This window comes from Panthera pardus, unplaced genomic scaffold (genome assembly GCF_024362965.1).
Source record: "Panthera pardus isolate Hobbes unplaced genomic scaffold, ASM2436296v1 HiC_scaffold_16, whole genome shotgun sequence".
NCBI classification, from domain to species: domain Eukaryota; kingdom Metazoa; phylum Chordata; class Mammalia; order Carnivora; family Felidae; genus Panthera; species Panthera pardus.
Genome location: NW_026526721.1, coordinates 54,369,771 through 54,391,530, shown reverse-complemented (window position 1 = coordinate 54,391,530; position 21,760 = coordinate 54,369,771). Strand labels below are relative to the sequence as shown.

Below are 21,760 nucleotides of genomic sequence, written 5' to 3'. Positions count from 1 at the left end.
TCTTAACCTCGTTTCCCGATTTTGTTCTTCATTCCTTTTGTTTTCTTTCCCCTCAAAATACAAATATCAAGCCAGAGAGGAACAATTCCTAACTCTGTTGCTTAGACGGAGGTGAACTAAGAGACTGCCACCTTTTTACCTGTCAAGACATGAACAAGATTGGGCTACACATAATATCTGCAGGAGAGAAAGGAAGGAAATGTTCACAAAACACAGCATGACAAGAAAGATGCTTTAGGATTTGGGTAAAAGGTTGATTATTTCAAAGGACTCGGAATGCTATTTTCTGGATAATTGAATCTGAATTAAAGCAGAAAGCCTTTGTAGCATTTGAGAAATCTACTTTTTCTTGCAAAATTTTCTTTACAAGATAGGTGACTCAATCTTCTTGACATAGCAAGATACATCTTTTCAAGGTAATTTAACAGTTCTCTAACAATGCGGTGTCCTGAAGCGTCTCTGTGTCTGTATCAGTTGGTGAAATCTTACCCATCCTTTAAAGTCTGGTTCAAATGTTATTTTGTGAAGCTTTCCCCAATGTCTCAATATTTTCTTAATGCAACCTAGTCATTTGTTATGTACAGTATTACAGATTTCACTAGTCTAAGCAGAGGATGCTATGAAAACCACAAAGATGCTCCCATCTTGCTTGTAACGGTGGTTAAAATAATGTCATATCACAAGGTGCACCCTGTAATAGATTATCAATTGCCCAGAGACCTTGCCTTCCTTCCATGTCTCTCAAATTAAACTAGACTGAGAAGCAACACGGTCTACTAATAACTAAGTGTCAAATAAATATGTGAAACTTGTCACACAGCGCTAAGCTTGTTTTCCAAGAGTCTGGGGTACAGAGAATCAGGCAAAATGACATGTTCCAGATCTTTGAATTGGACAATTCAACCAATAATATGAATATATTCAGCCAAAAAAAGATGAGATCTTATCATTGCAATGAAATGGATGGAACTAGAGGGTATTATGCTAAGTGAAATAAGTTGAACAAAGAAAGACAAATACCATGTGATTTTACTTACATGTGACATATATATCAAACAAACAAACAAACAAACAAACAAAAAACAGAACAGACCTGTAAATACAGGCAAGAAACTGATGGATGCCAGAGGGGAAGGGTTTGGGGGGTTGGGCAAAATGAGTGAAAGCAAGTGGGAGACAGGTTTCCACTTTCTGAATGAATAAGTCCCAGAGATGAAAGGTACAGCACAGGGAATACTGTCAACGGTATTGTAGTAGTGTTGTGTGTGACAGATGGTGGCTACACTTACGGTGAGCATAGCATTGTATAGAGTTGTTGAACCACCATGTTGTAGCCCTGAAACCAATATAACATTGTGTGTCAACTCTAAAAAAAAAAAAAAAAAAAAAAAGATGCTTGCTAATTGCTTACCTAATATTCATTCATTCCTCCCCTTTTTCTCACCAACTGAACCTTGAATGTATTAATTTTTTTGAAGGTGTATGTGTCCAATTTAAAACAACTTTCCAGACTCCCAGCAGTTAGGAATGGCCCTATGATCCAGTTGTGGCCAAGGAGATTAAAGAGGAATGCACTGAGTACAACTCACAGGAACTTTTCAGAGGCAATTTCAGCTGGTGTGCTTTTGGCCCTTTAACTTTGGTGTTCTTTTCCCCTTCTTTTTTAATTTTATTTTATTTTTTAATGTTTATTTACGAGAGAGAGAGAGAGAGTGAGCAGGTGAGGGGCAGAGAGAAAGAGGGAGACACAGAATCTGAAGCAGGCTCCAGGCTCTGAGCTGTCAACAAGGAGCCTGACATGGGGCTCAAACTCATGAACTGAACTGTGAGATCATGACCTGAGTCAAAGTCAGATGCTTAACCAACTGAGCCACCCAGGTGCCGCTCCCTTTCTTCTTGCTTAAGACCTAGACTTAGTGTCTGGTAATACAGCAGCCATTATGTAATCTTAAGGATGATGAAATAGTAAGATTTAAAGAATCTGGACCCTTGATGATGTTGCTGGTTCATGTTAGTCTTGGATGCCAACTCAGATCTGCTCTGGCATGAGACAGTAAACTCCTTTCCTGTCTACATGACCTTTTGTCAGGCGTCATTACTTGTAGGTGGGAACAATCCTGACAGATATGCCTTTCTTTTTTTTAATGTTTATTTATTTATATTGAGAGAGACAGTGTGTGAGAGTGGGGGTGTTAGTGGGGGACGAGCAGAAAGAGAGGGAGGGAGAGAATCCCAAGCAGGCTTCGCACTGTCAGTGCAGAGCCCAATGCGGGGCTCAAACCCCCAAACTGTGAGATCATGACATGAGTCGAAATTGAGTCATATGCTTAACCAACTGAGCCACCCAGGTGCCTCCAGATATGTCCTTCTTAACCAATAGAGAGGCCCAAAGTAAACTTGCCTGGGACTTACTTGTCCAAACACACAACTCCTACAGCTCGAATATCAGTTGCCCCCACCATCTCCCCTTACGATAACGCTTGACAGTCATTTCAGAAAACCTGGCAACCCACATCAATGAAATTCCCAGAGATTATCAAGCCCTCTTGTTTTTAGCCAATTTTTGTATTGCCAAATAAAATATTTTTACTTGCTAAATCTAGTAACCCTACCATTTTTTGGGGAAACTGTCTAAAATGTTTTACAAGCTTTCCAAATATCTTGAACACTTTGTAATCTTAATATTTTCTGCATGTTTCTGTGATTACTACATTCTGCTTTCTATACAATGCTCTTTGTTAATGTTTACTCATGTGTTTCCTCTATATTCAATGGTTCCAGTATGCTAAGTTTATGTTTGTAAGTGCATGCAAACACACACACACACATTTTCTCCCTCTTGCCAGTTGGGAGTGTTTTACTGACAGAATGGCCACCTATGATATCTTGGCCTTGCCTATCCAATTTACTCTTTAACACCTGCTTTTAATGTGACTATGCTAGGATTTTGTCTAAACTAAAAGTAAACAACTCTAAATAATGATTTAAAGGATGAAGCTATCAATAAAAATGGTGGATTTTGTGGTATTTATTTTCACATAAATGTTTCTGGCCTCCTGATTCTTGACTGTGTTTGGTTGCAATACCTGTATATTCAAATGATCTCTCAATAAGAGAGGTGCTGCTGTGTAATATTGTCTCTTTAAACACTTGCCCATTCTGTGTGTGTATACATGCATGGGCATCCCTGCATAGGGATGCTCACACACACGTGCACGTGTGCACACACGCGCATACACACACTTAGTTGTCACTTGAGAGCTTTTATGCCCTGAAAGTCTATTTATCTGAACATCGTCTGTGCTAGTGTTTAAGTTCCTTGATGGCCTAGATGACAGCGAATAATTTTATTGAATACTCTTGACACGCAGCATTACTCATCAGCTGGGCTTGATCAGTGCTCTCTGTTGGTGTCAATTCTCTGTATATTCTTGCTTCTCAAGCAAGGACTGGCAGCAAAAGCATAGCCAGGTTGCTTAGGAGAAAAGCAGAGTCGAAAATCCTTCCCCAGACCTACCAAATCAAAATCCACATTTTTAACCAGACCCCAGATGAGTCCTATGCACATAGAAGTTTGTGGAGCACTGATACAGAGCAGGGGTTCTCAGACTTTAGTGCCTCAGAGTCACCTGGAGTGTGCACTGAAATACCAGTTTCTGGGCCCCACTTCCGGAATTTCAGATTCAGTAGTTTGGGGCGGGGTCTGAGAATCTGCATGTCTAACAAGTATCTGCTGGTGTTTGGAGACCAAGGCCAAGTCTTTTTGAGAACCACTGCTCTCAAGGAAGCTAAATGACAAAACTGTCAAAATGCAACGGCTTAATAATCAGAAAGCTGCATTTTAGCTTTTATTCTTCAAGTATCTAGCTGTGTGACCTTGAGAAGGTTGTTTTACAGTCTCTCTTTTTCTCATCGGTAAATAAGATGATTTGAGGATCAGCTCAAGCACAGAACTTGTCTTCTTGGCATCTGTTTACACGTCTGGTCTCCCCTGTACATTGTCAGCTCCTTGAAACCAGGAACCACATTTTAATTATTGTTGTATCCCCAGTGAGACCATAGAAGTCTCTCAGCTGAATGAGTGAATAAATGAGCAAATAAAGAAATGAATCCAAGATAGGAGGTACAAGTTGTAAAAGCATTTTTAAAATGAAAGATATTATTATTGTTGTATATGGTACCTAGTTTTTTAAGATTGGTGATTAAACTACTATCGTGTCAAGGACACTAATAGTAATAATAATAATAATCATAGCAGCAACAACTAACATTCCTATGTTAGATGCAAAAACTAATAATTTTTTTGAATTTATTTTGAGAGAGACAGAGACAGTGCAAGTAGGGGAGGGGCAGAGAGAGAAGAAGAGAGAGAATCCCAAGCAGGCTCCACACTGTCAGCGGAGAGCCTGATGCAGGGCTCAAACCCACAGAACCGTGAGATCACAACCTGAGCCGAAACCAAGAGTTGGATTCTTAACTGACTGAGCCACCCACGCGCCCCGCAAAAACTGATAATTGAGGAAGAAGACATATCCAAGATATTGAATCCAGTAGGCATGAAACCATAAGATACCAGGAGGCATGAGTTGATATGTCTAGGGAGATGAGGATTAGAGCAATTAAACTAGACTCAAGGCACTGGGTGTTGTATGGAAACCAATTTGACAATAAATTTCATATATTTAAAAAAATAAATAAGTAAATAAAACAAACCTCAAAAAAAAAAATAAATAAACTAGACTCAAGGACAACCAAAAATGCTACCAAACTTATAGACAACATCTACTTTAAGGGTGGTACCACTGCTTGGGTGAGTCAGAGGATTTCTGGGAAAAGACTCTGCAATTTCATGCTTAGCAATTTAGCTTTCTTTGTGACAGCATTGCAAGGGTGAGCAGTGATGGGAGTGGCAAGTCGAATTTATATCTCCCTACATCCCAGTTCCTTGTATGACCTCAAAGCTCCAAGCCAGGTCTACGCCCCAACTCTCATTCCACAGGTCCTGGTAACTGCAAGGGACTCAACCTGGCTTAGAATCCTTCAGTTCCTAGTGAACAAGGTGCATGGGGTGTGACACCAGGAATGTTTCCAACTTCTTTGTTACCTTAGAAACTGTAAAGGTTTCCCTTACCACGTCTGATTGCAACAAAAGCAAGAAGCAAATGTTCCTGCCTGTGCCAAGAGAATAATGCTCATAGAAAGAAAGATTGGATCAACAGCTCTATATGTACGAAGAGCAGTTGAATGTGATCAGGGACCAGCATATCATTTTATTAAGAGAGAGTAGATACCCTTGGTACTTGAGAACTCAAATTTGTTTCCTCAAGAAGTTTTCATTTTCCTCTGCTGTGCACATCTGTCACCTACTTGCTTGCATTGATTTTTTTTTTTTTAAGGAAAAAAAATGCAGCATACAACTCGTCTACAATGTGGCGAGATTTAATTAATGTTTGGGAAGTATTTTGAGCTTCTTTGATGAAAGATGTTGGCTGCCACTCGTGTTCTTACTGCACAATTTTCCTGGTGGTTGTTAAGGTCTTGAAGTGAAATAAAAATTCAATGGGATCTGAAACACTGCTGATGGGTTGAGTTTTTATTCAGTAAGTTAAAGAAAATAACACATTAGAATCACCTAAGCACACGAGAGTGTACCTGCAGCGTTGCTAAACTATAACCCAATATATCTGCAGAAGGAAGAAAAAAAAGATAACAAAGCCCAGAAAGCGGGTATTAGCTTTCTACCAATAGATAATTGTAATGCCACTGTGGGTTCCTGAAAGATACACCAATACAATTGCCAGGAGTCAATACCTGGTGTTTTAGGCAAGTTACTTGCAAAAGTTGAATATGGCCACTATTTGAATGAGATCAACAAGGAACAGAACATTTAAACAGAGCCAAATGTGGGTATAGCAGGCATCAACATCCATGTATTTGTGTATGCAAATTAGTTTAAACATTTGATAGGTTTCAAATTATTGTGAATGGCTTTTCCTTCTCTCTGATGACATGGAAATATCCTACCCTCCAAGCCGTCACACTTCCCTGAGCACCGCATAGGCTCCCTTATTGGAAACACAAATCTAACAAGTTTAGTTAGCTGGTTGCTGAACCCATGGCTTATTCCCAGCCAGAAATTAGATAAAGGAGTGGGGCTGCTACAGAAGGCGCCCTGGTATCACCAAAGAGTGACATAGATGTTCTTGCCAAAGATTTCATTCAGCAGGCAATTCAGTCTCAGTGCTCACCGTCTTCAGTATCTGTCCAGGTTGGTTAGATGGCTGGCCCGTCAGTCAGCAATTCGGTAACACCTTATTATCTGCCTGTGTCCTGTGTGGCGCTGTCCCGTCATTCCAATGAAATTCCCATCTTCCTGGATGTATGTCCTGTTGACACACCGGCTGGGCAGGACCCAAGGACCCATCCCACCACAGCTTAGCATAAGTGATGCATGGTCTGAACGCTCCCAAGTACCGAGAGGCATCGCCGAGCAGCCATTTGTCCAGGATCTGTTGGGTTTGGGTCTGAGCCCTGCAGTTCAGCACACTGATCTGGGTTCAAGTCCTCCTTTCCTAGCTGACATGCATTAAATAACCCCAGCCATTTACTCATTCTTCCGGAGTCTCAGTTTCCTCAACAGTAAAATGCGCATTATAATGGGACCTAACTCAAAGGGCTGTTAAGAGGATGGCATGAGACAACACGGGAAGGCACTCAGGTTTGATACAGGTTGATATAGGAGACATGTAGAACTAGAAGGGGCTTTGATAGTCAACTTATCCTAATACCTCATTTTTTAAAACGAGTTCCAGAGAGAGAAGTGTCACAGACAAATGTTGGCAGAATAGGAAATTAGATGAAAGAAAAGAAAAGCAATTGCATATCTAGTCTATGCCAGAAACCTCACATCTACTATCATTATTAATCCTCCAAAAGTTCTCTGAGGTGGTGTTATCATTTTCTTTCTTTCTTTTTTTTTTTTTTAATGGAAGGAAAAAGCTCAGAGAGGTTCCGTGAAGTGGTCAAACGCCACACAGCAGGTGCATGCTGGAGCTGAAAGGCAAACTCGCGCATTTGAGTCCAAAGTCCACACCCATGCCTCTCTACTGTTTTGTCTCCATGTAGAAGGCAGGACTCCTATTTTTAGGTAACCTACTTGATACTGGGTGTAAAATCCTTAAAACTAATCAGAACACACCCGAGCTATTATTACTGAGGGAGATTTAGTTGTATCCTAGAGGTGCTTAATGGGACGGTCCCTTTTTAGCTGAAATCCGAATATCAACATGTTTCTTCCTAACAAAGGCAGAGAAAGGTGGCTGTTTTCACATTCTGCCTTCATGTGGCAGAGAATGCTAATAGAGGAGAGGCACACAGACAGGGCATGGAGGGCATAGTCTGAGCAGACAGAGCCACGGTGCCAGGTAAACAATCCCAGAGAGAGGCCTGTCTTGGCAGTCAGAGGTGGGGATACTGCACAGGTACTGGAAGAGCCCATGTCTGTAGAAATCAACAGACAAAGGCTGTATTCAAAGGGAAATCTGAGGAATGACACCGGCAGAGATGGAAAAAATCTGCAGGTAGTAACAGGCCCCAGCAAAAGCCGCCACCATACCAGCACCGCCACATAGTGAGAACCTGCAGAACCTGAAAGCAGAGGTGTCCTGGCCGGGCGGAAGCAGTGACTATTCCCTTAGTCACGGGAGGAACTGGAAATTTTCCCTGGTTCCCCATGGATCTTTTGCAGAGGCAGTTGTAGTTACTCACGTGGGATCTGAGATCAGACTGCTTGGTGTGAATCCCGGCTTCTTCGCAGCTTGCCAACTGTGTGACCTTGAGCAAGTTGCCTAACCTCTCTGTGTAGCTCAGCTTCCTCATTTATAAAATGGGTTGAAAAGCTGTACCCACATCATAGGATTATTGGGAGGATTAAATAAGTAAATTTGCACATGGATGGTAGTTGGAATAATTGGGGGCACCTAGTAAGAGCTCAGTAAACTGTAGCTGTGATTATAACTTCAGGGTTTGCTCAGATGATGAGATAGGATTTACGTCTGGCATCCAGTAAATACTGGATGAAGGTTCACTGTTATTTTATACTTGCATATATTTAACATTCACAAGCTTGGTAGGCATTAAATGGTTGGATTAACCCAACCAGTATGGTTGTAAATAGATATCTGGTCTGGGTAAACCCTACCTGACCTATGGCCGCCAAGATTCTAGCAAAAGAGCAGATAACTGGGAAAGTGCCACTTCCCCACCCCCTCCGCCCACCGTGCAGAAGGCTGCTCCAAAAACAGATTTCTGTGTGGTGCCTACAATGTCATCCACTGATATCAGATTATGGTGCAGTTTCTTTTTCTGAAGACATTGGCAGTAAAAGGACGCCAACCACAAAGTAGGATTCAGATTCTCTTCCAAGCAATCATATGTATTAAAGGTTATCATAGTATGTATATGGCACCAGATGCCCTTCCGTGAACCTTTTCCAAAATTCTCCCAGAGAAAGCTCTGACTTGCTGCTTTATTGCAGAGAGCTGTGGAGGTGGGGGTGGGGGGGCGCTAATAATACAAACAATAGGCAATTTATTTTAAAGGATCATAGCCCATCTTAATGGGCAAAAGCTGAGAAAAGTGAGATTCGTGAAAAGCAGCAGGAAATTATACTGACCATCTTTGCACCACTCAATTGAGATTCAGAATGAGGTTCACCCAAAGGCCACCTTCTGACTGGTGATTTACATGGTGTGAGTTAAGTAATAAAGCAGCCATGGAGGAAAACTTACTTAAAAAAAAATTGCTTCCTCTGCTGCCTGACTGGCAGGTTGAGAATGAAGCAAGACCATCTACAGAGAAAGCAGAGAATGTGGGGTGCATGTGGAGGTGGTCAGGACAGAGAATCAGGTTAGGATGGCTTCGTCTCTAACCAAGAGGTTTTGAAATTATCCAGAAAGAAAAGAAGACCTGGAATCCTGAGGTCCATAAAAAATAAAGCAATATGCAGCTTTGTGACAAATAAGACTGCCAGCAGAAAATATGCTGTTTCTGGCCAGCTCTTCAAACCTACTGAATCATCTGCCCAAAGGCAAAGCATTTGTGATACTAAATAACCCAGTCTTAAACTGTCCAGTGTGAAATTTGTTTTTTTCTTTTTTTTTTTTTTTAATTTTTTTTTCAACGTTTTTTATTTATTTTTGGGACAGAGAGAGACAGAGCATGAACGGGGGAGGGGCAGAGAGAGAGGGAGACACAGAATGGGAAACAGGCTCCAGGCTCCGAGCCATCAGCCCAGAGCCTGACGCGGGGCTCGAACTCACGGACCGCGAGATCGTGACCTGGCTGAAGTCGGACGCTTAACCGACTGCGCCACCCAGGCGCCCCAAAATTTGTTTTTTTCTTAAAAGAAGTAGCTTTGTATTCTCAGGCTGTGTTTGTGTGCCCATGCAGTCTGGCCATTTTGAGAGACGTGACCAGTCAAGGCAATTGAACCACATCAAGTAAGAAGTCTCCTTGGTGTGATAGCATGTTGAATTTCAGCTACACTCTCCTCTCAGGACCCTCAACCGAGTAAAGACAGCAGTGTGGCTGACCAGCCGACCAGGCAGCCAGTCAGGTGGTTTGTTATTCGGTCAGGCTATCTACAACGCCCTCTGGAAGATTCTACAGGGTACAGTTGGGAACGAGTGGAAACCTGGTTTAAAGTGGTTACCAGATGACCAGCCTAGAGTCACTCAACCCCCAACACAGAGAACTTGAAAGCTGTGCGTCTTTAGTTTGACATGACTATTAGCCACTTTGATTCCTCCTGGCAGGAAGAGTAGAAGTGAAATTTGTGCAAATCTTCCTTTTGATGTAATGAAGCATTCCATAAACTGAAAATCTTAAGACCCAATTATAAAGGCCAAATTGCTATTTTACTTACTAAGATAAAAAGCTACGGTCTCAGTCATTTGCTTTTTGTAATTTCCCTTATCTCATGGATTCCTCACAATAAGTCCATGAGGAAAGTATTCGTTCTGGTCACGGATCTATCTGTTAGTTGCAGGTAACACAGACTCAATTCAGCTAAAACAAAACAAAACAAAACAAAAACAAAAACAAAAAAACAGGGAGGAATGAAGGTTGGGGATTATTGCAAGGTTAAGGTACAGTCTCACTGGATCTAAGAAAAACTGAACAATCAGGCTTCAGGACAGACGAGACAAAACTGAGATAGTTCCGAGAACTGTCACTCTCTACTCCCACCCCTCTCTTGAGTCAGTGTCCACCATGGTCTGAACATTTGCAGTATGATTGGGGTACAAAGATAACCCATTATCAGGAACTAAAGTGAGGTGGCCATTGCCAGAGAAAAGGATTTGAGCAAAGCTTACCTCGCAAACAATTCTAGTATAGCATTACTATCTCCATTCACCACATAAGGAAACTGGGGCATAGGAAGGTTAGAAGGGCTTAATCTTACAGTTAGCAGGGAGCTCTAGGCCTCCTGAGAGAATGGGTGTTGCATTCAGACAGATCTATGTTGAAATCCTCTAGCTCACTTGCTGCTGGATCCTGGGCAGGTTTAATCTCTTCACACTTCAATTTCTTCACCATCAAAGTGGGCTCATGTCAAAGGTTTGTTTTTAGGGTTAAATTAGATGAGATGATCCATTTAACTCATCTAATTTGGTGCCTGGAATACAGCAGCATGCAAAAAACAACAATAGTCCTCTCACCTGTGAAACCACATCCTAAGCTGCACCACAGTTGACCATGGAATGTAACTGATCTTTTGCTCTTCCTCCTCCAATGCATGTGCTGTCACTCCCGGAGACTGCCAGCTCCTTAGACCATGTCTCCTCTCTCTCGCACCCCTCCCTGGGCTGGCTGAGCATTTTGGCAGTCTCTCCAAATTCCTGTGGAATTAAACTGGCTGAATGCGTTCCACATGTCCCTCTCTTCCCTGCAAATCCATTAAGGACCACACCCCATCTTTACATTTCATTGTGTCTTCCTCAGGCTATCAGCTTCTCTGGGGTGCCAACATGGTTTTTTCTCTTTTTCCTTCTGTCTCTCTTTCATGGAGCTCCACCTGGAGGTCAGTGGCTTTGGTTTGTTATGAAGACAAATTTATTGCAGAAGAAAAATGGCCTCCAGGCGAGGAGGGCTGTTCAACTTCAGATGACTCCAGATAAAGAGAAGGAATCCTGAATTCTACTTCTTGGGTACATTATCATGGGATTTCTTTGTTGGGGGTGGGGGAGGGGGAGAGCAGGGAGGGAGGATGACACACAATTGCCATCTCACAAACTTCTTCTCCCAGTTACATGCAAAGTCTGGATGTCAACAAGGAGCTCAAGTATCTCCTAGACAAGGTGCTAACTTTGAAGAGAGATATCCATCCCATAGGATGCATAAAAGATAGAAACAGGAACTTGCATTTGACACATACTATCTTGTGTCTGTACTTTACATACAGTACTTCATTTCCCCAGCAACCTTGCAAGGTTGGGGATATTATTCCAATTTTACAGATAAGGAACACTGAATAATAACCCTAAGCTATGCAATTAGTAAGGGATGTGCTGGAACCCAGCAAGGGGGCTGCTGCAGAGAAGATACCAAGTCAGTCTTGCTTCCAAAAACCATTCATTTCCTTCTTTGATGTTTTAGGCAACTCACCTTGGCCACCACTAACTGAGAGAGAAGACTGGTACCCAAGGGGACTGGCTGAGCAGAGCAGAAAGAAGAAATAGAGTTGTTTTGGAACAAAGTCACTAGTTGACCATCACTGAAAAAGAAAGATTTGCACCACTAGTTTGGAGCCGTTGAAAGACCATCATCAGCACGTGGGCATTTGGGCCAGACTGAACCAAGCCCTATCCATTATTATACATCCTTGAGCAGGTTACTTAACCTTGCTAAGTCTCAAGTTTTCTCACTTGTTAAAAAGAAGAACGATAGTGGTGTCTATCTCATACAACTTACTGTAAAGAGTAAATGCAAAAGCTTGCATAAAGTGTTCCTTGCTTAGGAAAAGGCCTGTATATAGCAAGTACTCAAAAAATGTTAGCTATTATCGGGGTCCCTGGGTGGCTCATGGGTTAAGCGTCCGACCTCGGCTCAGGTCATGATCTCACTGTGAGTTCGACCCCTGCATTGGGCTGTGTGCTGACAGCTCAGAGCCTGGAGCCTGCTTCGGATTCTGTGTCTCCCTCTATCTCTACCCCTCCCCGGCTTGTGTTCTGTCTCTTTCTCTCAAAAATGAACAAACATTAAAAAAAAATTTTTTTAATGTTAGCTATTATCAATAGTGGACAATTTTAAATAAATGGGGATTACTTTGTCACAGAAATTGCTACCAGGATGATAAATAAGATGTCCTTCCTTAATGAAGAGATGTGATTCATTTACAAATAGCACACATTTGCATGTAGACAATAATGTGATAATATCATTAAATGCAGTTTGTTCCTCTAACAAGTTTGAAGGTATTACTTCCCATTGATGCTGAGCCCCACCCCCTTGTTTACATTGTTAAATTGCTTAGCAACCCCTCTTCTAGTCTTAAGTAGAGATAAAACAGTGCAATCAAGAAAAGGACAGGGGTCCCTGGCTGGCTTAGTTGGAAGAACAAGCGACTCTTGATCTTGTGGTCATGAGTTTGAGCCCCATGTTGGGTGTAGACATAAAAATCACATTTTTTTTAAAGTACCTTCTCAAGATTTTGACTTTTTGTGATTTTGGATGATTCTTCATATCCCTTGTGTAAGGTGAGGGCTGACCACAGTAGCTGGGTGTGTTGGTGGAAGGGTGAGAATCATCTTGGGAAGAGACGGGTCTCTGTGCTCTTGGTTGCAGATTTCCATCTCATCAATAATTCTTCACTTTCTCTTCCCTGCCTTTCAAATCTTGCCTAGCTCAACAATGAGAGAGAAAAGAAAGGTGGTAGTGATAAACTCTGCTTACATAGAAAAAGACAGAAACATTTACATCGTGTGTTTTCAAAGGGCACCAACCCAGTCTTTTTGTCTGTTACTGTATTGAGCAGAGAAATTCATGAGCCTATGACACCTTGAAATCCCATCAGTATCAATATCCCTGTGCCAAGGGTAACATTCTCAGCTTTTTGATAGCAGCCTTTCCTATCCTTCACATTACCACACTGTGTGCCTCATCTGTAACCTCTTCTAGAAAGGCTCTTATCATTGGTACTTCATTCTAATTTATGTTTTCAAACAAGGGAGGAAAAAAAAAGAGAGAAGCATGTATTCAATTTTATGATTGACTTATAAAACCTCAGGTAAGTTTTATAACATGAATTTTTGAGGGCTGATCACTTGGACTGCTACAGCCAAGACTCCAAAATTGCTCTCCATTTCAGGTGGAGTCCTTTCCATGCTATATTGTCTTTCTGCCTGTCTCTTTCTCTCCTCCCTCCTCTTGAATACTGGACTTGGGATCAGGAAACCCTCCGCCTCCAGATTTACCTCAGATCTAGTTTCTAGCCTCATTAGTTTGGGGCCTTGAATAAATCACTTTACCATTCTGAACATCTATGTTTCTAAATGTCCAATGAGATTGCTGTATCACGTAAATGCCAAAGTCCTCCTCACCTCCAAAATTTCTAACCATTCATTTATCTGAGGACTTTCACTTTTGGACAGAATGTAATGATCCCAGTAAGCTAACAGCAATACTGTAGCAAGAAGGAAAAAGAAATAGGTACATTGAAGACATCATTAAAAACACTGAAGAGTGATGGATGCAAAGAAATTAGACTGAAATTCCTAAGGAGTTTATAATCACCAGCTGCTGGCTTCCCAAGAAGCATATGCCCACTGTGGGTATAGGCTGAAGGCTGGATTTGGGCCATGCAGGCCTCTACTGGGAAAATAGGAACACAGCAGAACTATTGGTGAAATGGGATTGAAGTAATGTATTTGGTATAGGATTGAAGTAATGGATTAGAAAACAGAGAAGTGCCAAATATAAGACCCATTCCCTTAAGGATGGTGGGGAAAGCTTATGTGGGCTAACCCAGAAAGGGAGAATAAGTTTTTTTAATAATCTGCAGTGTCTAGGAGACAAAGTCCCACTAGAAATAAGAGTTTTTGATGAATGGGTAACAGTTCTTCCCTTTAAACCATTTGCCAGATTTTGAACCTATGTGAAATGGGAGTCTCCAAATCTCTGCAGGCTCCTAACCTCTGAAGAGCAAAACTGTTAGTGTTAAGGATACAAGGAGTTTCTAGGCTCCCCATTGAAAGCCCAAAGATGCCCTTTGCAGAGAACAGGGACCAACCAGAGGGCAACTGGTTTATCTACCAAGATTTACTCAAAGCTGCAACCCAGCCTCACACACAGCTCAATCCCTACCTGTCTGCCTACCAAAGGAAGGGAAGAGTCCTTGATGGTACAGGATTTCATCTGAGCATTCTGGGATTTTTTTTGTTTTGTTTTGTTCTGGATTATTTTTGATACCCAGTTTCTATAATACAATTCAAAATTACTAACATGAGAAATGAACAGAAGATGTGATTGATAATCAATAGGAAAAAATCAAATAATAGAAGCATACCCACAGATAATTCAAATGTGGTAATTAGCAGAAAAGGATTTTAAAATCATTAAGATTTTTATATGAAAAAATAGAGAGAAATGAAATAAAAGATTAAGAATTTCAACAGAGAATTGAAATTGTTAAAAAAATCAAATAGGATGGGAGGAAGGGGAGGGTGGGTGATGGGTATTGAGGAGGGCACCTTTTGGGATGAGCACTGGGTGTTGTATGGAAACCAATTTGACAATGAATTTCATTAAAAAAATTAAAAAATCAAATAGGTATTCTAAAACTGAAAAAATACAATAATATATTATTTAAATTGAACAATTAATTGGGTAAGTGTAATAGAACATAGACCACAGATTTTTTAATTCAAAGACAAGATCATTTTTTAAAAACAGTAGCCCAAGTTGAAACAAAAAAGAGAGGGAAAAGAGTAAAAAGAACAGAATAAAATATAAGAGACATATGGTACACAGTAAAAAAAAAAAAAAAAAAAAAAAATCCAATACACGTATAATTGAAGTCCCAGAAGGAGAGGAGAAGGGGACTGGAAAAGAGCAATTGTTATAAAGATAACAACTGAGAATTTTTCTGAAATTTATCAATGATATCCACTCCACTCACAAATTCAAGGAAGGGAAACAGGGAACACTAAGAAGAATAAAAACAATGAAAACCACATTTAGGGACATCATATTCAAAGTGCTGGGAAGTAAAGACTAAGAAAAAAATCTGAAAAGAACCAAAGGAAAAAGAGACACATTCCGTTCAATATCAAAAGGAGACTGATGGCTGACTTTTCAATAGAAACTATGGAGAGGTCCCTGGGTGGCTCAGTCAGTTAGGTTTAGCGTCTGACTTCAGCTCAGGTCATGATCTTCCAGTTCATGAGTTCAAGCCCCGCATCAGGTTCTGTGCTGACAGTTCAGAGCCTGAAGCCTGCTTCAGATTCTGTGTCTTCATCTCTCTCTCTGTCCCTCCTCTGCTCTCTCTCTCTCTCTCAAAAATAAATAAACATTAAAAATAATAATAATAAAAACATAGAAACTAAGGAAGCCAGAAGATAATGCTTTAACATCATTAGACCTGAAAGAAAAATGCAACACCGAATAAAATTATATCAAGTGAAAATGTACTTCAAAAGTTAAGCCCAAAATAATGATATTTTCCAACAAAGTAACTTTGACTGAGTTTGGCTCTGGAAGCACCATAAGATTTACTAAAGGAAAATTTTCAGGCCAAAGGAAAAGAATCCTGGATGGAAATAGTAAACTATGGGAAGAAATGAGGAGCACTATAAAGAATAAATATGTGTACAAGATTTTTTTTAATATCAACTTTTTAAAAGAAAAATAAGAAAAGATTATTGAGAATATAATGTAGGAGTCAAATGTTAGCTAGTGTCACAAAGAACCAGAAGATCTAAATGAGATTAAACTATTGTAAGTTTCTTGAGTTACTTGTGAAATGGCAAAAATGCTAACCTACAAGATATATTGGGAAGCTAGGAAGGCACAATAATTTTCTAGGAAAAAAGACATAAGAAAATGAAGAATGTATAATAAGAAACTACTAGAGGAGAAACATGGAAAATAAATACTTTAAAAGAAGGTAAAAAAAAAAAAGGAGGCATAAAAGAACAAAGTATAAATGGGAAAAATAGAAAAAATAACAGGTAGAAATAATTAAATGAACTATGTCAGTAATTTTATACATACATGGACTAAACACTCCAATCAAAAAGGAAAGATAAAATGGATTTTTTTTTTAAAACACAAGACTCAATTATAGGCCCTTTATAATAAATATATTTTAAAGTTTAATATATTTATCTGGGAGGAGTAAGGCAAGGGCTTTGAAGATTAAGTGCCCTGGGTTTGAATTCTAGCATCTAATTATAAACTGTTTGAACATAGGTAAGTTACATAACTTCTCTGAGCCTCAGTTCCCTTATCTATAATAAAAGAGCAATAATACTTATCTGAGAGGGTTTTTGTGGGAATGAAATAAAGTTAATGAGAAAAACCAGAACAGGCTAGAAAAGCCTCAATTAGTAATAGGTATTACTGTTACTGTCATCACCACCACCAATGATCCCAGTTTCTCTTAGGGAGGGGCTGTAATATTGTGGTTAATGGCTTGGGTGCTGGAATCACACTGGTTGGCTTTTAATTCCAGCACTGTCATTTATTAGCCACGTGACCTTGAGTAAGTACTTAAACTCCTACACCTTGGTTTTCTCACCTTTAGAATGGGTACCTCTCAGAACTGTGAAGAGAAAAATGAGATCATCTATTAAGACACTTAACACATTGCCTGGAACATGAGTGCTCTCTACACAGCAGCTGGAGTGACCATTAAAACATAAATCAGATAACGTCAATCACTTGCTCAAAAGCTTTTCGTGTCTTCCCACTGCACACAGAGTAGAAGTCAAAGCTTTACAATCACCTACCAGGTCCACGAAGATCCATTACCTTTTCTGAACTCACCTACTAGCTACCCCCTCGTTTATGCCACTTACTTTACACACCTGTCTCCTTGCACTCCCTCAAATTAGTCAGGTACGCTGCCTTCTCAGGGCTATTGTACCGACAGAGTCCTCCTCCTGGAGAGTTCTTCCCTCTGCAATCTCCATCCCACCCCTCAGATCAGCATGGCTGGCTCCTTTACCATTTTTGGGTCTTGCTCAAATCCATTATTCAGTGAAGGTGTCTGGGACTACCCTATGTAAAATTGTACCTCACTATTTCACCACTTCCCAGGTTTATGTTTTTCCTTAGAAGAAATCACCATTTAATTTTTTTTCTATTAAAATTCTTTATTAGTTTGTTGTATGTTTTCTCCCATTACAATATAAGCCCATGAAGGCAGGGATTTTTGTCTTTGACCCTTACTATGCCCTGTAGCACTTAGACATCTACCTGGCACATAGTAGGCACTTAAAAAATACTTATTCAGTAAAAGAATTTAAAAGTTAGGGGCGCCTCGGTGGCTCAGTCGGTTAAATGTCTGACTCTTGATTTCGGATAAGGTAATGATCTCATCGTTCATGAGATCGAACCCTGCGTGGGGCTCTGCACTGACAGCCCAGAGCCTGCCTGGGATTCTCACTCTCTCCTGCTCTCTCTGTCCCTCCCCCACACGCGCACGTGCACGAGCACGCTCTCTCTCTCTCAAAATAAATGAACGTTTTTTTCTTAGTGACCATTATCATTATTTGCTTGTCTGGTCATTTCTTCCTCCTCTTCCTTCTTTAGTAACCATTGGTGGTATTGAACTTGAGACATAGCTCAGCCATCCCTTCCTCAAGGGGTTCTCCCCTGAATTTCCCACATCAGTTCCTCCTGTTTTGCCTTCTCACAACATTGATCTCTGTTGTATGGTTATTTGGTTTAAGTCTGTCTTTTCTACTAGACCTATATTGGTAGACACCTCATCAATTAGTATACTTAGTACAGTGCTTGGCATGTAAAAAATACTCAACAAATAAATAAATGAATGAATGGGTGGAATAAGCTCTTGCTTTATTTTGCCTATTGTAAAACTAATTTTACATGTTACTTAACCCCTCTGGCTGTGCTATGTTTAGTTTTTGTTCATGATTAACAAGCTTTGGCATTTTTAATGTGCCATTTCCTCGTTGACACTGAACTGTGTAACTTAGGCTAAGCTGTGTTCCGGTAAGTATTCACAAATATTTTTCATTGATTTGTATTCAGAGTAAAAGATGAAAGAGCAATAGGTTGCCAGTTAGCAAAAATTCATTTACTGTTGTTCAGATCTGCGAAAGCATCCAATTAATATTATGCATGAATATTTCACAATAGAAGAATCCTGGAAGTTAGTCTAGTAATAAAAAGAACAAAGTGAAGATAGACACATTCTTCTTTTTTGGGATGGAGAGATTATGGCAACCCGTAGTGTAGGCAAGAGGAAGGAACGGTCATTTATTGGGAGCCTGTCATGTGCCACATTCCATGCAAGATACTTTGTATTTATGATCCCATTTGGTCCAAACCACGAGTGTGGTGGAGATGAAAAAAATGCCAGCAAGTGCAGACATGTATGCACGTGTGCTCTTATGCAAACATATTTGTAGGTATTTGAAATTAACAGGCTCTAGTCCTGTCTCTGCTTCATATTAGCTGCTCAAGCTTGAGCAGGTCACTTCATGCCACTGAGCTTTGGTTTCCACATTTGTAAAGTGTGGATCATAAGGTCTATCTCACAGAGCTGGTATTAAGATCAGATAAAATAATGGATATGAGCATTCTTTGAAATATCGAAAGCGTGTGTGTGTGTGTGTGTGTGCCTGCGTGGTGTTATAAGGATCAAAGTAATAATGTCACCCTTTGGATATCAAAATATATTTTCATTTTCCCTGGTGAAAGCGAGATGTGGGGTAAAGTCATATTGTATCAGCTTATTAGCTGTTCACTTATTGCAACTCAATCTAATAAACATATTAAACACTTGTGATGTGCCAGACTCCGTAAAGCCAAGAAGAATAAAATGAACTAAGCATGATCCTGCCTCAAGGAGTTCACACTTGAAAGGAGGAAGCATACAGGTATAAAAATAACTATAAGATGCAAGGCAGAATATGCATAATTATATATATATTAGGGAATTACACCCAGTAACCTATACAATAAATATATATTGAATAACAGCTGTGGGCCAGGCACTGTTCTAGAACCCAACAAAACAGTAGAGAAGAAAATTTTTTTTAAATAACTGGTTTTCATGGGGCTTACATTCTAATGTGCAAAAAGGGAGAATAATCTCATAACCCACAGGATAAACAAACCAATCTGAGTTAACTGCTGTGCTGCAAATAAAAATAGGGTAACGTGATAATGAGTTCTGGATGAGCAGCGGTCAGCTAAGGTTTCTGTTATCTGAGCTGAGGCCAGTATGACACCGAGGCAGCTTGGAGGAGAGCTTCTGAGAGAGAATTCTCCCTAGCATGAAGCACAAAAGCCCGGAGTCTGTGGGCGCAAGGCTCAGAAAGAAGGCACCATGTGAAAGCGTGCTCTGACAAAACGTGAGGAAGTGAGCGAGCTGAGAGCCCAGCAAGGGTGGATGGGGCCAGACCACATACCACATTTTGCTCCCCTGTAAAGAACTGGGGGGATCTAAGTGAAGCACAGTGGGGAGCCAAGGAAGCCAAGAAAGAAAGGAGATGTGATCTGATTTACATTTTAAAAAGAGCAATCTGGTTGCTATGTGGAGTGGGTAGGCTGCATCGAAGAGAGAGGGAATCCAGGAAGGCCAGAAGAGATGCTATTTTTGCAATCCAGGTGAAGGATAAGCAATAGTGACTTGTAAGTAAGCTAGAAGCCAGCTAGATGTGGGGAGAGGGACAGATGCAGGATACATTTTGGCGGTAAGCCAACAAGAATTTGAAGAGGAAAAAGGTTGTTTCTAAAAGAAGAAGGCCTCAGTGTCTATCTTTAGTTTGAAATCCTTTTATGTCAAACAATAAATTAATTCTATAAATATACCTAATGTACATGTAAGCTACCATTAAAGTTCTTTGGCTTTTTAAGGGTAGTACATGCTTATTAAAGAATTGCAAAAAAAGAGAAAAGCAACAATTAAGAAAAACTATATACATATATATAATGTAAAATATGCTGTATACATATCTAAAACTAGAATGCCTATATTTTTCCCCAGAAATACGATTTGATCTTGTGTTTCTGAGGTGGTTGTGCTATATCAGATTGTGCCCCCCCACCCCCCACCCCCCGCTTTTTTTCTGTAGCATCTTTTGAAAACTGAAAAGTTTCCCAACATCAACACAAACACCAGATGTGGACATTGTTTCATGTAAGGGAGATAACTTCCACCCACTGGGGCAACGGGACTGGGAATGCCCAGTTATCTTAGCGCGTCAGGGGCTGGATGGAGCACAAGTCCATCTCACCAAGGCCTGAAATACAATGCAATCAGACAGGTTGCTGTAAACCCATTCCCTTCCGTGCTTGGACGGGGGTGGAGGGAGGGTGCAGCTATTTACAGCAACAACTGTCTGAGCAAAGACTGCGTAATGCAGTCCCTTGGTGTGAGCGCCCCCCCCCTCCCATCCCCCACCCCGCAACTCCCCGTGTAAACCCTAGGGATTCCGTGGAGGTAAGGAATGGATGGGAGTGAGTCGTTGCGGGGCAGGCCAGGGAAGGAGTACTGTAGAGAGCCGTGGGGCCACCGGGGCAGGAGGTATGTTCCCACTCCCCATCTCGTGCACCCGCTGGCCGGATGCAGCCTCCCGGAGCCCGCGGGGCTGAAATGTGGCATGCATCAGCTCCCTGCAGCATCCTCTCCCCTACGGCGCGCAGTAATGGATCTGTGCGTCCTAAAAGAGGAAGATAATGCCGGGTTTAGCGTATAAATAGCTGGTTGTACGCTCGCCCTGCGAAGCATTGATTGAGAGAGCCAAGCTGACTATTGATCTAATTTTAACTTACATTTTAGCACGCACCCTCTCCGCCTCCCTGCCGTTGTTCGGAGCGGTGGAGCTCGGGGCACCATCGTCTCCTGCGACCGCCAGAGGGCGGGCCACTCGTGTCCCCGCCGCCCTGCCCGTCTGGCCTGTGTTTACGCAGACACACAATGCCGGCCTTTATTGGGTCTGAAAAATAGGAGTTTGATTTTTCTGCGCCGGGATGACCTCATCACTCATGAAAGTCAGAGGGAAACGGGGAATTGGATGACAGGCAGTTAGGAAAATAAAGGTTGCATTTCACCCCCTCCCACGTCACCACCTACACAGAGCGCTAGGGATGTGCTTCTGATTTTAAAACCACTTTGAGGAAGCCGGGAAGCGGGGGAGGGCGGTAGGAGTGGAATGTTAAATTCCTCTTGGTACCCTGCCACCGGGTGTGCTGAGGCTTCTGTTTAGGTTAGTGTCACCTATTGACCACCTCCAAGGCCTCAGTATTGAATTGGCACCAAATGCCAGGGGACCAACACTCTCTAGGAAAGAGTGGCATACCTTTAAAATATTGTTAGTTATTGCAAACATGATTCATCTGGCCAAGGTATAAATAATGGTCATCAGCAGTTTTATACTGCTAGCTTGGAAATTTCAGATCTGCTTATGACTTCAAATGAATAGTGTGGAAAGTAAAGCTTATCTACATTTTTGTTGCCACCTTTTGGGACCACAAACTATTGTAGGGCAACCTATATGTGTCTAAG

General features: G+C 41.1%; 1 long non-coding RNA gene across 2 annotated transcripts in view; it reads right to left on the bottom strand.

Moving 5' to 3' along the window:
* The window catches only part of LOC109266348 (uncharacterized), a 30,796-nt gene extending 9,501 nt beyond the window's left edge, over positions 1-21,295 (bottom strand). Inside the window, exon 1 of one of the 2 annotated variants that reach the window (XR_002079674.2) lies at positions 21,028-21,295. This is a non-coding gene — a long non-coding RNA (uncharacterized LOC109266348). Of the gene's footprint in view, positions 1-10,721; positions 11,143-21,027 lie in introns of those variants that run through there. The other variant, XR_008422447.1, reaches the window with a different exon arrangement.
* Between the last annotated feature and the right edge of the window lie 465 nt (positions 21,296-21,760).